Below are 12182 nucleotides of genomic sequence, written 5' to 3'. Positions count from 1 at the left end.
ATTACACATCGTATCATTCATACTAGAAAAGTGAAAAAAGGGATGCTGATCAATAGGCTACAGCTGTCAATATGCTGATTTCACGCAGCCGCCATTTTGAAATCGCTCCGGTGGGAAGAAAACCGGAAGTGTAGCTTTTAATTATAGAAGAGTCGTGAATGCGATGGCGTATTGTAGAAATTAGTTATTCTAAAAATTTACATACATTTCTTTTATACTTCAGACTAAACGTATATACAGTGAAATTCATTCATAAATAAAATATTTTGGTAACACTTTACAATACGGGCGCACTAATAAGCATTATTTTATGCTTAACTAATGCACAGATAATACTGAATTAATGTGTAACTAATGATTGTCTAAGCTATTCATTAATGATTACCACATTAGGAACTAATTAAGAGTCTGTAAGGTTAATGTATTAGTTCATACATGAATTGTTATTAATTAAATATGTAATTGTGGATTAATTGCATTATAACTCATTTTTTTTTTAACTAATAGTGTTAATTAATATGTTAATTACCAGAATGAGCCAAAGCCGTGTATTTCAACTTCCAGATAATATGAAAGGTACACTAATATGCATTAATACATGATTAATTCTTTTATTGTTAGTGCAAATTTATGTGCAAATTACTACAATTACTAAATGACTAGTTAATAATGATGTGCACCAACAAGTAAAGTCATAACATAATGATACCTTTGCAAATCATTAGCTAATGATTAATTAAAGCAGACAACTGTAAGTTGAAGTGCATAGCTTTGACTAATTGTGGTAATTAACACATTAATTTACACTATTAGTTAATCAAATATGTTATTAAGGAACTAATACTCAATGACACATTGAATTAATAGCAATTCATGTATTAATCTATTAATCATATAGACTCTTTATTAGTTGCTGATGCAGTAATCATTAATTAATGGTTTAGTTCTTCATGAGTTATACATTAACTCATGATTATCTGTGCATTAGTTAAAGATGAACTGAACTGAAAAAAATCGACGATGAAAACGTGTTGTTTATGACAATTAAAAGTAAATTACACTAAACATTTTAATAAAAAATATTAATATAGCTTTTTATAAGCAACGCAAAATTGCGCTTGTTAGCGCTGGCAGTTTCGATGACGTCACTGGCATGGTAGGACCCGCGGAGCACCATAAACAACAGCTGCAGGTCCCATATACACAGACGAAAATGAGCACTTTTAACGGCATGGATTACGCATTTGAGCCCGCGAGGGGCAGGCCGGTAGTGTCTGACTACCACCACATGGAGGACGATCAGTTTTAGGCTTCACTTACAGTACAGGATCGTTTTTGGGGAGAAGTGATTGTGGGCGCGAGCGCTGTGGAGTATGCATACTGCACAGGAGTCGATCTGTTGCAGAGAGGTCAACCTGGAACATTTATTGATCGGCGAAAAATGCATCACCATCATGCACCGTTCATTTCGGATGCTGTTCGGTGAGAGAAACGTGTTGGGGGAGGCTATGCTGTCTCTAATGGATGTCCGAGCTGAGACGCGAGCGCCCCATCAGTAACAGGGTATTTTACGAATAGGCGACGGCTGGGCTAACTTGTTATACTTTTCTCAGATTGTTTAGATTAACAGCGTACTGGCAGTTCACTCTATGTGCGAGGGTGCATTTAGAAAGGAGAATCCCATCCTTTACCGTGAACTACACATCAGGAATCTTTTCCCCTCAGCCGAATATCAAGGATTCGTGTAACGTTAACGTGATGTGTTGAACTTGTAATTTGTGTAAATAAAACATTTAATGCAGACATTGTCAGACGTTTCATGTACTCATTGACGAAAGTACATATCTCTAGATAGCGTGTCGCTAAAAATTCTGTTTCTTCAGCCATGTCAGCTAGCCTCAGACTGTTTACAAGCTACGGCTGTTCTGCTGGTGCGGGTAGGCAGCGGAGTGGCTTACCATGCCAGTGACGTAGTCGAACGTTGAAATCCAACATGGCGGCGCCCGTGTAACAAAAACAACACTTTCAATTTACCATTTTATCCCTTTTAACAAATTATGCCATTTTAAAAATTGTACCAATGATAATTAATAAAATACATCTGTTATGTCACCTTTTTTCAAATTTCAGTTCAGTTCATCTTTAAGCATGAATTAATGGATATTAGTGCACCCGTATTGTAAAGTGTCACCAATATTTTTTAGATATATTTATAATTTAGAACGTAAAAAAAGACGCAGGAACAAACTATATACATATCCTATATTGGATATTAACATCCAACAGTGTAAATCACGGCAGCAGCTTCAGGTTGGTAGTCCAAGGCATATTGTTGTCTATCTGTGCTTCCGGGGCTCTTTCCACCGGAGCCTCGCTTTCGATTTCAAAATGGTGGCTGCGTGAAATCAGCGAATTGCAGTGGGTCTTTCATTGAAGTTAACAAAATGGTGTATGTTTGAAAATGACTGAAATTGCTTATAGCATATTTAACAGTTTTAGTGTATAAACTGTTTCATAAAACAGTGAGGCATTTGAGTTCACTCTTCAAAAATGGCACGAGTTTTAACCGCACGCTCAAATGCTCACAAAGACTAGCGCACTTGCGTTCAAATGAGTCTGAAGCTGTCCCAAATTATGCACTATACAGTATGTATATACACACTATGTACTCAACTAAGTAGCGTATGAACTTTATAAGGTTATTTTATCATTCAACGTCGGAGTCTGATATAGCCCCTCCCCCTCCGCTACATAAAGCTGCGACAGTTGAGTGCATGCAACTTTCCACACTTTGTTTTTTGGTTAAATAAGTGCATTTTTCCGGGTATTTAAAGTGCACTTTTTCCGTTTTGGAATTTTCAGTGTGAACACACGACACTATTTATACTTTAAAACAGCATAGAATAGTGCACACGTATGCGAATTGGGACTGACCTTGAGAAGGCATTTGCACCTCAGAATGCATTTATGACACGAGATTAATGTAGCCAAATGCAAACACCCTTGTAATTCGCTTCAACCTTTTCTAACTTTATGAATGATTATTTAAAGATTGTAATGCTTTCCTTGTTGTGACGTATATCCGTTTGAAACGGCTTTTGAAATTAGAAAAAAAATGTAGGGTGGGGCTTGATTTCGCCCTTCGGGAATTGATTGGATCGTTGGAGGTTGGGCGTTGCAAACAAAATGGAGGCAGATTTGAATGTGATTCTCTGAGAGGCGGTGCACCGATAGCCACACCCTCATCGGATCTGGCCACACCCGTTTGCCATTCCACGTGACCGAAAGAGAAGACAGGTCGTTTCGATGGGGGAGGGGAAGGGCAAATGTAAAAAAAAAAAAAAATGAAATGCACAGATAAATCATTTATAATAAACACTACAATATTACATATAAAAAGAAGATTTGTCAAATTTGATTTCATGCCGACTTTAAAAGAAGGTTTAAGTGGTGTGTGTGTAAGGCATTGGAATCCAGCAGAGTACGGCTGTTTCTAAAGCACGCGGTGCCATCTGCTGTTAAAAAATAAGCTCTGAATCGATTCGAGAGTGAATCGCGATGCATTCGGACATTTCAGAATCATTTCTCGATTCACGATGCATCAATTTATTTTTCCAGCCCTAGTATATATATATACGTTTCTGTATTTAAGTACTCTTTAAGTTGTAGTTGTTGTAAATGATTGTATCCCTTAAAACTCATCTTTGATCACCAAAATTCAGATTTCCTTGAAAAATAATATTTATTCTTCATGCCTTAAAATAGCTTGAATGTAACTCTACACCCTTATTTAGTATATGTGGTTTAATGAATATGCAAATGAACCCACCGCCACGCACTCGCACCAGCTCAGGGATCCACTCATTGACGATCACACGTTGACCTGATTGGTGACGTCAGAAACACCAATGATTTCAAACCGTGTTTTTAAGACCATCTTTGGTTCGCTGCAGTTTTAAAGAGAAAATACTCAGCAATGCTGTTGACTTATGAAATTGCACATGGATTGTCTTAAAGCACATTAAAAACACCACATAGACATATAAACAACATTAAAAGCTTGATTTCTGCCATAGGGTGACTTTAAATGGCCGCTAATTTTATTAATGTTATATTTTCTGTAAGTATTTTTTTCTCTCAAATATGCTTTTAGGATTTTAAATACACTATAGAGCACATTCAAGAAAATCAAGGTCACTTTTCTTTTTTTCAAAAGGGATGTGCTGACAAGCACCTGTTGAAAGATGATGCGATCTCAGCACAATCCGTAAAATGATGATTATAGTGGTTTTAAGATGGTACCTGATGTTGATTGGCAAATTTCATGCCTTGCCTGAGGGTTATTTTTTTTTGGCTGTAGTTGCACGGCACTTTGATTTACTGAAGAACCAAGCAGAGCCGATATACGCTGTAAGAAATAAATTCGTGCTGCTGTAAATCAGCATGTGCTCGTCTAAAGCTCTCCAACATCTATTGAGCCAGTGACTGAAAAACATCAACAACTGTCTCCATAAAAGGTACTGAAAGATGTGTGTTTGGGTGATCGGATGAGGAATCTTTACTTGTTGAGACAGATATTGTTTTGCTTCCCTGTGTGTGTGTGTGTGTGTGTGTGTGTGTTCATCCCATTAGGTAATTAAGCATACTTAAGTCTATAGGGCAGATTTCTGTTGGCTGCGTGTTTTTAAAACTCTGAGTCATCTTTCTGGTCAGCTTGTAGAAGTTATCTTATTATGCATTAAAATGCATTATTTTCTTTATAGAACAAACTTGGAGCTTTTTGTTGCTTTTTTATTTGTGTTCCTTAGAAAAAAAAAAGACTAATTGTTTGGCAAATTTTTGTTCAGGAAATCTGAAAACAGTCATTTATTATTTTAATATATTTTAAAATTGAATTTATTCATGTGATGCAAAGTTAAACACCAATTCCGATTTTTGCTTACCGATTTCCGAGTTCATGTCTTTTTTTGGTCCCCATGAGTTTATATAAATTATGTTTTGTTTTTGTTTTTTTGGAAAATGTAAAAAATGCAGAACATTCTCTGTGAGGGTTGTATGGTTTGGGGTTAGAACATACAATTAGTACAGTATAAAAATCATTATGTAGATGTATAGATGTGTAGACATGTGTAGAGTGTGTGTGCAGGCATAAAGAAAATTCACACATGATGACCCTTCTCCTTTATCACACATTCACATCAGGCACATGATGTCCATAAAAAATGCTAATTTGTATAAAAGTCACTGATTGTAACTACTTGTCTACTTTTGTCTAGTGTGTGTGCAGAGATGAGTTAGTTTCTCATTTTAGGCTCACAAGCAAGTAACTGCCTCTGTGCATATTAGAATTTGATAAACGTCCTTATAATCAGACTCAGGAAATAGAATGAGTTCATCCATAATGATATCATCAGTCAGACGGCCAGACCAATCATCTCATCTCATCTGACTCTGAATTCCTTCAGGCTCACCGAGAGACAGAGGATCATGGAATGTTGAGCATAATTAAAGGAAAAACTCAAAATTGCAGTTATAGTTAATCTGAGGCTTTCCTGGACCTGCGATCATATCTCATCATTTGAAAAGATGTCATTGTCTGTTTTTGTTTCTCTTTTCCTGTCAGCTCATGAACTTTTGTAGCCTGCAATTTTTTTTTTTTTTAGTTTATAGCATGCTCAGCGGCTTGAGAATGATGGAAATAATCACTGCAGTTTATCTCAATTTGTTTCCATGTGACTAAAATCGATGTAAGTGTTTTAACATGGCGTTTAGTGCAAGTTTGGAGCCCTCACATCACAAACTGGTTCGCCTCTGTTTCCTTGGGTGTCTGGATACTTTTACTGATTTAATGTATGGCTGTATATTAAGTGAGAAATAATGGACGTCAGGCCGCTGAATTATTAGCAAATAACCCACACCCCGAGGTGCTAATGCTGCCATGAGGCGAACCGGTGTGTATTATTTTCAAATGATTCAACTGACCGTCAATTATTACACTATAGTACCACACCTCAAGACAAAATTTGGGTAACGCTTTAGATTACAGCCCGGAATGTACTGCGTAATTAAAGCGATTTTACAGCGTAACCTTTGGTAATTATAGTGTACCTATAACATACTTACAATATAAGGGAACAATATTTTAAGTTTAGGGAATAAAGGGGTAACAACCAGGAGAATGAAAAAAAAAAAAAAATATATATATATATATATATATATATATATATATATTGTGTTTTTGTGTTTTATTGTATTGTATTGAATTATATTGTGTCTTGTGTCAGACTGGAAAAACTTAATTATTTTATTTTTTATTACATTTTATTATTATTATTATTATTATTATTTTTTACTGTAGTTCTAGTTCACAAAACACTCATTGTGTGTGTTGTGTTTGCAGAAGCACACAAGCATACTCTATATAAGCGTCTCTTGACATCCACATGACTGTGTCTGTGTTTGGGGGCTGGGTTCTGTGAGTCAGCATCTCCTGAGTATTGTAACTTTTGCTGATAACCAAAGACAGATGTCTTTTCCACTATCTACCATCCTCCTATCATCCCTCCTATCATTACTCCTCCCCTTCATTACGTATGCCAGTGACTAAAGGCTGGACTATACTACAAAATCTGTGCCAGTCTGCAGCCTACAATTGCACTTTTGGTATACTAAATTAATATACTTAAAATCTGCTAAACTAATTTTGTAATTCTGGAAATAGTGCTGAGGTCCAACTAAAAATACTTAAGTATAGTTAATTGTGTTCATATGGAACTATTGTAAGTATACTTTAGATACACTATCTTGCATTTAAAGACTAAGATTATACAGTGACCATCCTTACTAATTGTGATTTTAAAATAACACAGTCTCATCCCAAGAAGTCATATAACTGACGTCTTGGGACGTCTTTTGACCATACGTCAACATCCGCCTTTTTAGGGTACCCTTAAAGGTCGGTTACATGACAATCTCGGGCCGTCATACAACTGACGCTTTAACTTTAACGTTGGTTAGGTTACAGGGTAGGTTTAGGGGTAGGTTTAGGTCTGGGGTAGGGTTAGGATCCGATAACGTCATCTAACCTGCGTTTAAGGGTACCCTAAAAAGGTGGATGTTGACGTATGTCAGTTATATGACGTCTTGGGATGAGATTGCGCTGATAAAAACACATTTTAGGATTAGTATTAAGAAATGTGCATTAAAGCTGCAGTCCTGAGATTTTTTGGGGGGTAAAAACTATCAAAAATACATATTTGAGAAAATAACCAGCCATTGTTCAAATCTATTGCCGTAGCTCGATTCAAAACGGTAAGCTTATAATAATGTTTTTAATTCCAGTTGTACTGGTGGATTTCGGGAGATTCAGTCTTTGCGTCATTACGTCACATCTGTACACATAAAGAAGGAGTCTCGGCTATATTGCGAGTGAGGATGTTGAAGGTGGAGATTTATTGCCTTTTCTCACAGCACTTGATATAATTAAACTTATTAATTTGATGGCGGATCCAGAAAGGTTCAAACGACAATCCTCAGTGACAACAGATTCACCCGCTGTAAAATGCGAAAGACTTTGTTCGGACTTCGGAGTGGCTACAGAAAAAAAGAGACTGCAACCGGCCCCATGCGAAAACAAGGATAAATAACAGAAGGACATTACATAGAAGCTTCTTATTAGTTCAGATTACATTTTACGGTGAAAATTCTTGTGTTGGTCACACTTCCAAAAAGATTAATCTGTGATTCTGAATGTCAGTATTCACACCGGCGTGGTGACTGACAGCCTCACAGTCTCCTCAAACATTGTGTTCATCCACCCTGTGCCATGTCGAGGGTGTTGAATTACAACTCACGTAAAGTTGATAATTCTGCGAATGACTGCAATTGCAGATTTCGAACAGAGATGGCAACAAATAGGAAAAACGCCAGACTGCAACTTTAAAGGGTTAATTACTCACCCCCATGCTGTAACAACCCCGTAAGACCTTGACGGCCCAGAAAGTCAATGAAGAAAATGTTTAAATATTCCATGTTACAACAGTGGCTCAAGTATAAGTTTATCAAGTGACGAACTGAACAAGAAGTAGTGGAAAAAGAACGTAGTTCGTAGAAATCTCTTGAACTCTCGTCTCAGGCCCAGAAGGAAGAAAAGGAATAGTCGGATAAAGTCATTATTTTTGTTTTGTTTTTACACACAAAAAGTATTCTCGTCGCCTGATAAACTTATTGCTGAGCCACTGTAGTCACATGGAATATTCAAAACATTTTCTTCATTGACTTTCTGGGCCGTCAAGTTTCAATCCCTTAGGCACCCTATGTAGCAGTGATCCACCTCTCAAATTTAATCAAAAATATCTTCATTTGTGTTCCAAAGATGAACGAAGCTCTTACAGGGTTGGGGGTAAGTAATTAATGACTTAATTTTCATTTTTGGGTGAACTATCCCAAATAGTACTCCAAATAACGTTTAATTTCAAGTGATATATAAGTAAATATGTTAATGGGTTTGTAGTTTATGGGTATTTTGGCCAAATTTGTATTATCTTGCTGTTTCAGACCAAATATGTTTGTTTGCCAACATTTCGGTGCATCACTGTTGTGCTTAGCAACATTAACCGAAAACTATTGAAATCAATTGCAGGTCATGCCTCTTATGCTATTTGTGCAGCACATTGAGATGCCACCTAGAGCGATCCAGGTCACTAATGATGTTCCATAACAGTTGGGAAGCTGTCTTAGCTCCCTATGTAGGCAGTGTGCAAAACCCAGTAGGTTTTAGGACAGATCTGCTGTGTGTTTTGAAGATGTTCTGTTGTGATCACTCAAGACTGAAATCTGGCTTTGATTCTAACAGCAAACTGAGGGATTTTGAGTGGAAGCTCTAAATTCACAGACGCTTACACACATGGCCCTCCAGTTTGTGTCGCAGGGGGCTCCATTGCAGGAAGTCCTCCACATATTTTGTTTTAGCTTAAGAGATTCTCACTCACCCTTTCTCTCTCTCTCTCTCCACTCTTCATCAGTGGCTCTTTCTTTCTCTCTGTCACACACCTCTTTTCTTTTCTTCTCTGAGTTCTTCATTCCCCTTTTTTTCCTTCTTGCAATGAGGTGATCCAAGCTCAAGGGAGTGCCACTGCCAAGAGAGTTACAAAAACTGCATTCATCGCAACACACAATCGAACACACACACACACGCTCACACAACACGTCCTGTCTAAACAATGCTCCTTGGCTGAATCTGGGGGAGTGATTTGAGTTGGTGTAAAGGGACAGCACAGGAAGTGTCAGCAAGAGAGAGAGTTGGAGGGTTTGGAGGGTCAGAGAGAGAGAGAGAGAGAGAGAGAGAGTGAGAGAAAGAGAGAGAGTTTGAGGAGTCCTACAACAAGAAAAAAAGTTTCCCTGCTGCCACCGCAGCAGAGCAAGCAGAGTTGGTCTCACTTGCTCCCTTGTTCACGCTCCGGGTGTTGTTTGGATGTATGATCCTGGACGGGGCAAATAGGGTGAGTAACACTACCTCTCTATTTCTCTTTCTCCAGACTTAAAGAGCTGTAAAGGGAAATTAGAAATGTCTCCTCTGTAGCACATTAAAAATATTTTATTGAGACATGTTTAGAGCTCAATTAAAACTCAAATGCCAAGCCCACAGCCAGACCTCTGCATCTTTAGTGCCATATTTATTACCTTTACAATTGAGCAAGTTTATAGTCTTCCTCCCCTTGCATTTAATCATTCCATTTGATAGTCTGCAATGTTTCTCATATTTTATTGGTATTTAAGGGAATGATTTGAAGGCATTTTGAGTGGCTCTGAAACATTTGACATGCATCATGGTTGTTAAACTTGTATGCAAATAAAACTTTCTTTAATGTATGCACTATATGCCTTCAATACTCTCCTTCAGAAAGGAAAGTTCAGCTTTGACCAAAAATGGCAGTATTGCGGTTTTTATGTTTGCTTGGAAAGTAACGACTCATCTGTCATTGAGCGCTCTATCTATCATTGTGCAACCATAGAACTGTGGTTTTACAGCATGCACACACACATACAAACACATTGTTTGTGACAACACATTCCCTTTGCGAATTCCCTCTCACCACTGTTGGGGCCATTGGCTTTCATGATTATTTAAAAGTCTTTCTGTAGATTTGTAAACATGTTTTATGCCTTTATCTCATGAGATTCCCATTCCATGTCTGTCAGTTGCGAATTGTTCAGATGCCGTTGACTTTATTTATAATTAAGTGAAGTCTGAACTCCTTTTCATTGGTTTCAGAGTTATGTCTGCAACCAGAATTCCTTTGGGTAGTGATAACTTTTCCAAGTTTCTCCCTCCATGCTGTTTAAGTAGATTTGCATCTGGAGGTCTTGGGCCGCATCCCATGCGTGTCTGGAAGGAATATCAAAGCTTTTCTCTCATGGTTGTTTATCCAGATATTCTGGATATAAATTTCAGGACAATTCAGCAGTGCTGATAGCTGGAACTTGAGTTTTATGATGAGCAAGCTTCTGGATTTGTGTTCGAGCGTGTGTGTGTGTCAGGATTCAGAAGCCAGGAAATGAGGCTAGTGTAATAGACTCTTAACTGTTGGGCAGAGGATGTTACTTATTTGGCATTTCTGAGTTTTCCTTGCAGCAGACTGCTAAAGCAAGCACTCAACCAGAAAATGTTCTTCTGCTCACTTCACTTGAAGGTCATTACATTTGGTAATCTTGATTTCGTTTTGTTTTCCAGCCCAGCTATCTTGTTCTAAAGTGGCATAACTTATCATTATGGTCAAGTTCAGTTGCTTTTATGACTAGTATTTTGGTGACAATATAGTCAATGATTACCTTTGGTGCCAAAATGATAAGTAATACCTTCAGAATTTTAAATGCACATGGGTGTTGATTTGTTGGTCCACTAGGTGGTTATCATGGGATCTTATTGTCCTAGCAGGGAGTTAATGAAGTTCCCTCCTCAAAATACCATCTTAGGCCCCGTCGACACTACTGCGTTTTGACCTTTTGCTACGTTTGCACCTCCCGTCCGGACTAAAATGGAAAAAAAAACGAAGACCTAAAACGGAGAAGTTTAGAAATGCTGCAGCTCCGTTTTGAAACTCCGGAGGGCGTTTTATTGAAGACGGGACAAAACGGAGGACTCTAGAAACGATGACGCAGAGGCTCACCCTCGGCTCTATGATTGGTGTCATTAGTCATGACGTGTCCTTCCTTGATTCGTCAGCCTTCCTTGATTTCCTGTCTACACCGGAGATCAATTCTAATACGCAAATAAAACGCTGGTGTGGACGAAGATCGTATTCATTTTAATTCTCCATTTTTAAACGAAAATGCAGTAGTGTGGACGGGGCATTAGGCTATGTTTACACGGTAACGATACTGAAGAGAAAACGCAAAAGTGGCGTTGCGTTATCACTTTTTATTCTTCGTTTAGACGAGCGTGGGAAATCCGCGTGCATATGGTGACGCAAAAGTGTGTGAAATTCAATGTCGTATGCACTCCAGGCGGCTAGGTGGCGATGTGAAGCACTGCCACACAACAACACCAAGTCCGCGCGCCTGCGTACAACCTTCACTGTCAACCAGACTCTTGCGTTTTTACCATTTACACAGGAACGCGGCGGTGGAGCGTTTTTAAGATTTCCGCTCTGGAGGGTGGTTTCACTTTTTTGTGTTTTTAAACCCCTAAAACGCAGTCGCTGTGTAAACGAAAGGCACATCTGATAAAATATTTTTACTTTTCACCTGCGAGCATTCTCGTGTAAACAGGGCCTTAGACCAGCAGATTTATTCTTGCTTGCTGCTGGTCTAGCTAGATGCCTTGCAGTTGTGGTATTTTTAATAGTGTTGTGAGCCTGGAGAGTGAACGTGCCATACCATACAAGATTATCAGTTTGCAGCATATTCTGGCAAAGAATCACAGCAAATGTCCAGCTGTCTGATCAACATGTAATAGTTTGTGTTTTTAATGTGATGTGTTGGGTAAACCTGATGTCAAAGTACTACCACAATAATACACCGATGCAGAGACTGATACAGTCATCTCTGGGCAAGGAAGAACTCACTATGTGGGTTCCTATCCTTATCTGTTTATGTAAATTGTGGGATAACACATATAAAGTATAATACAGAAACACCAATATGTCAATAAAATTACCAAAATATGCATAAAAACACATATG

General features: G+C 38.1%; 1 protein-coding gene across 5 annotated transcripts in view; it reads left to right on the top strand.

Annotated features, from left to right (window-relative positions):
- LOC120475877 (sickle tail protein) overlaps positions 1 to 12182 on the top strand; it is a 145769-nt gene that overhangs the window by 47558 nt on the left and 86029 nt on the right. Inside the window, exon 1 of one of the 5 annotated variants that reach the window (XM_039666675.2) lies at positions 9252 to 9500. The exons of the other annotated variants lie outside the window; for them this stretch is intronic. The gene's annotated coding sequence lies outside the window, so the exon portion shown is untranslated. Of the gene's footprint in view, positions 1 to 9251; positions 9501 to 12182 lie in introns of those variants that run through there. 5 annotated transcript variants of the gene reach the window in all.

Source organism: Pimephales promelas, chromosome 22 (genome assembly GCF_988280905.1).
Source record: "Pimephales promelas chromosome 22, fPimPro1.hap1.1, whole genome shotgun sequence".
Taxonomy (NCBI): Eukaryota; Metazoa; Chordata; class Actinopteri; order Cypriniformes; family Leuciscidae; genus Pimephales; species Pimephales promelas.
Note: the sequence above shows the minus strand (reverse complement) of the source record. Positions and strands in the feature narration are given on the sequence as shown.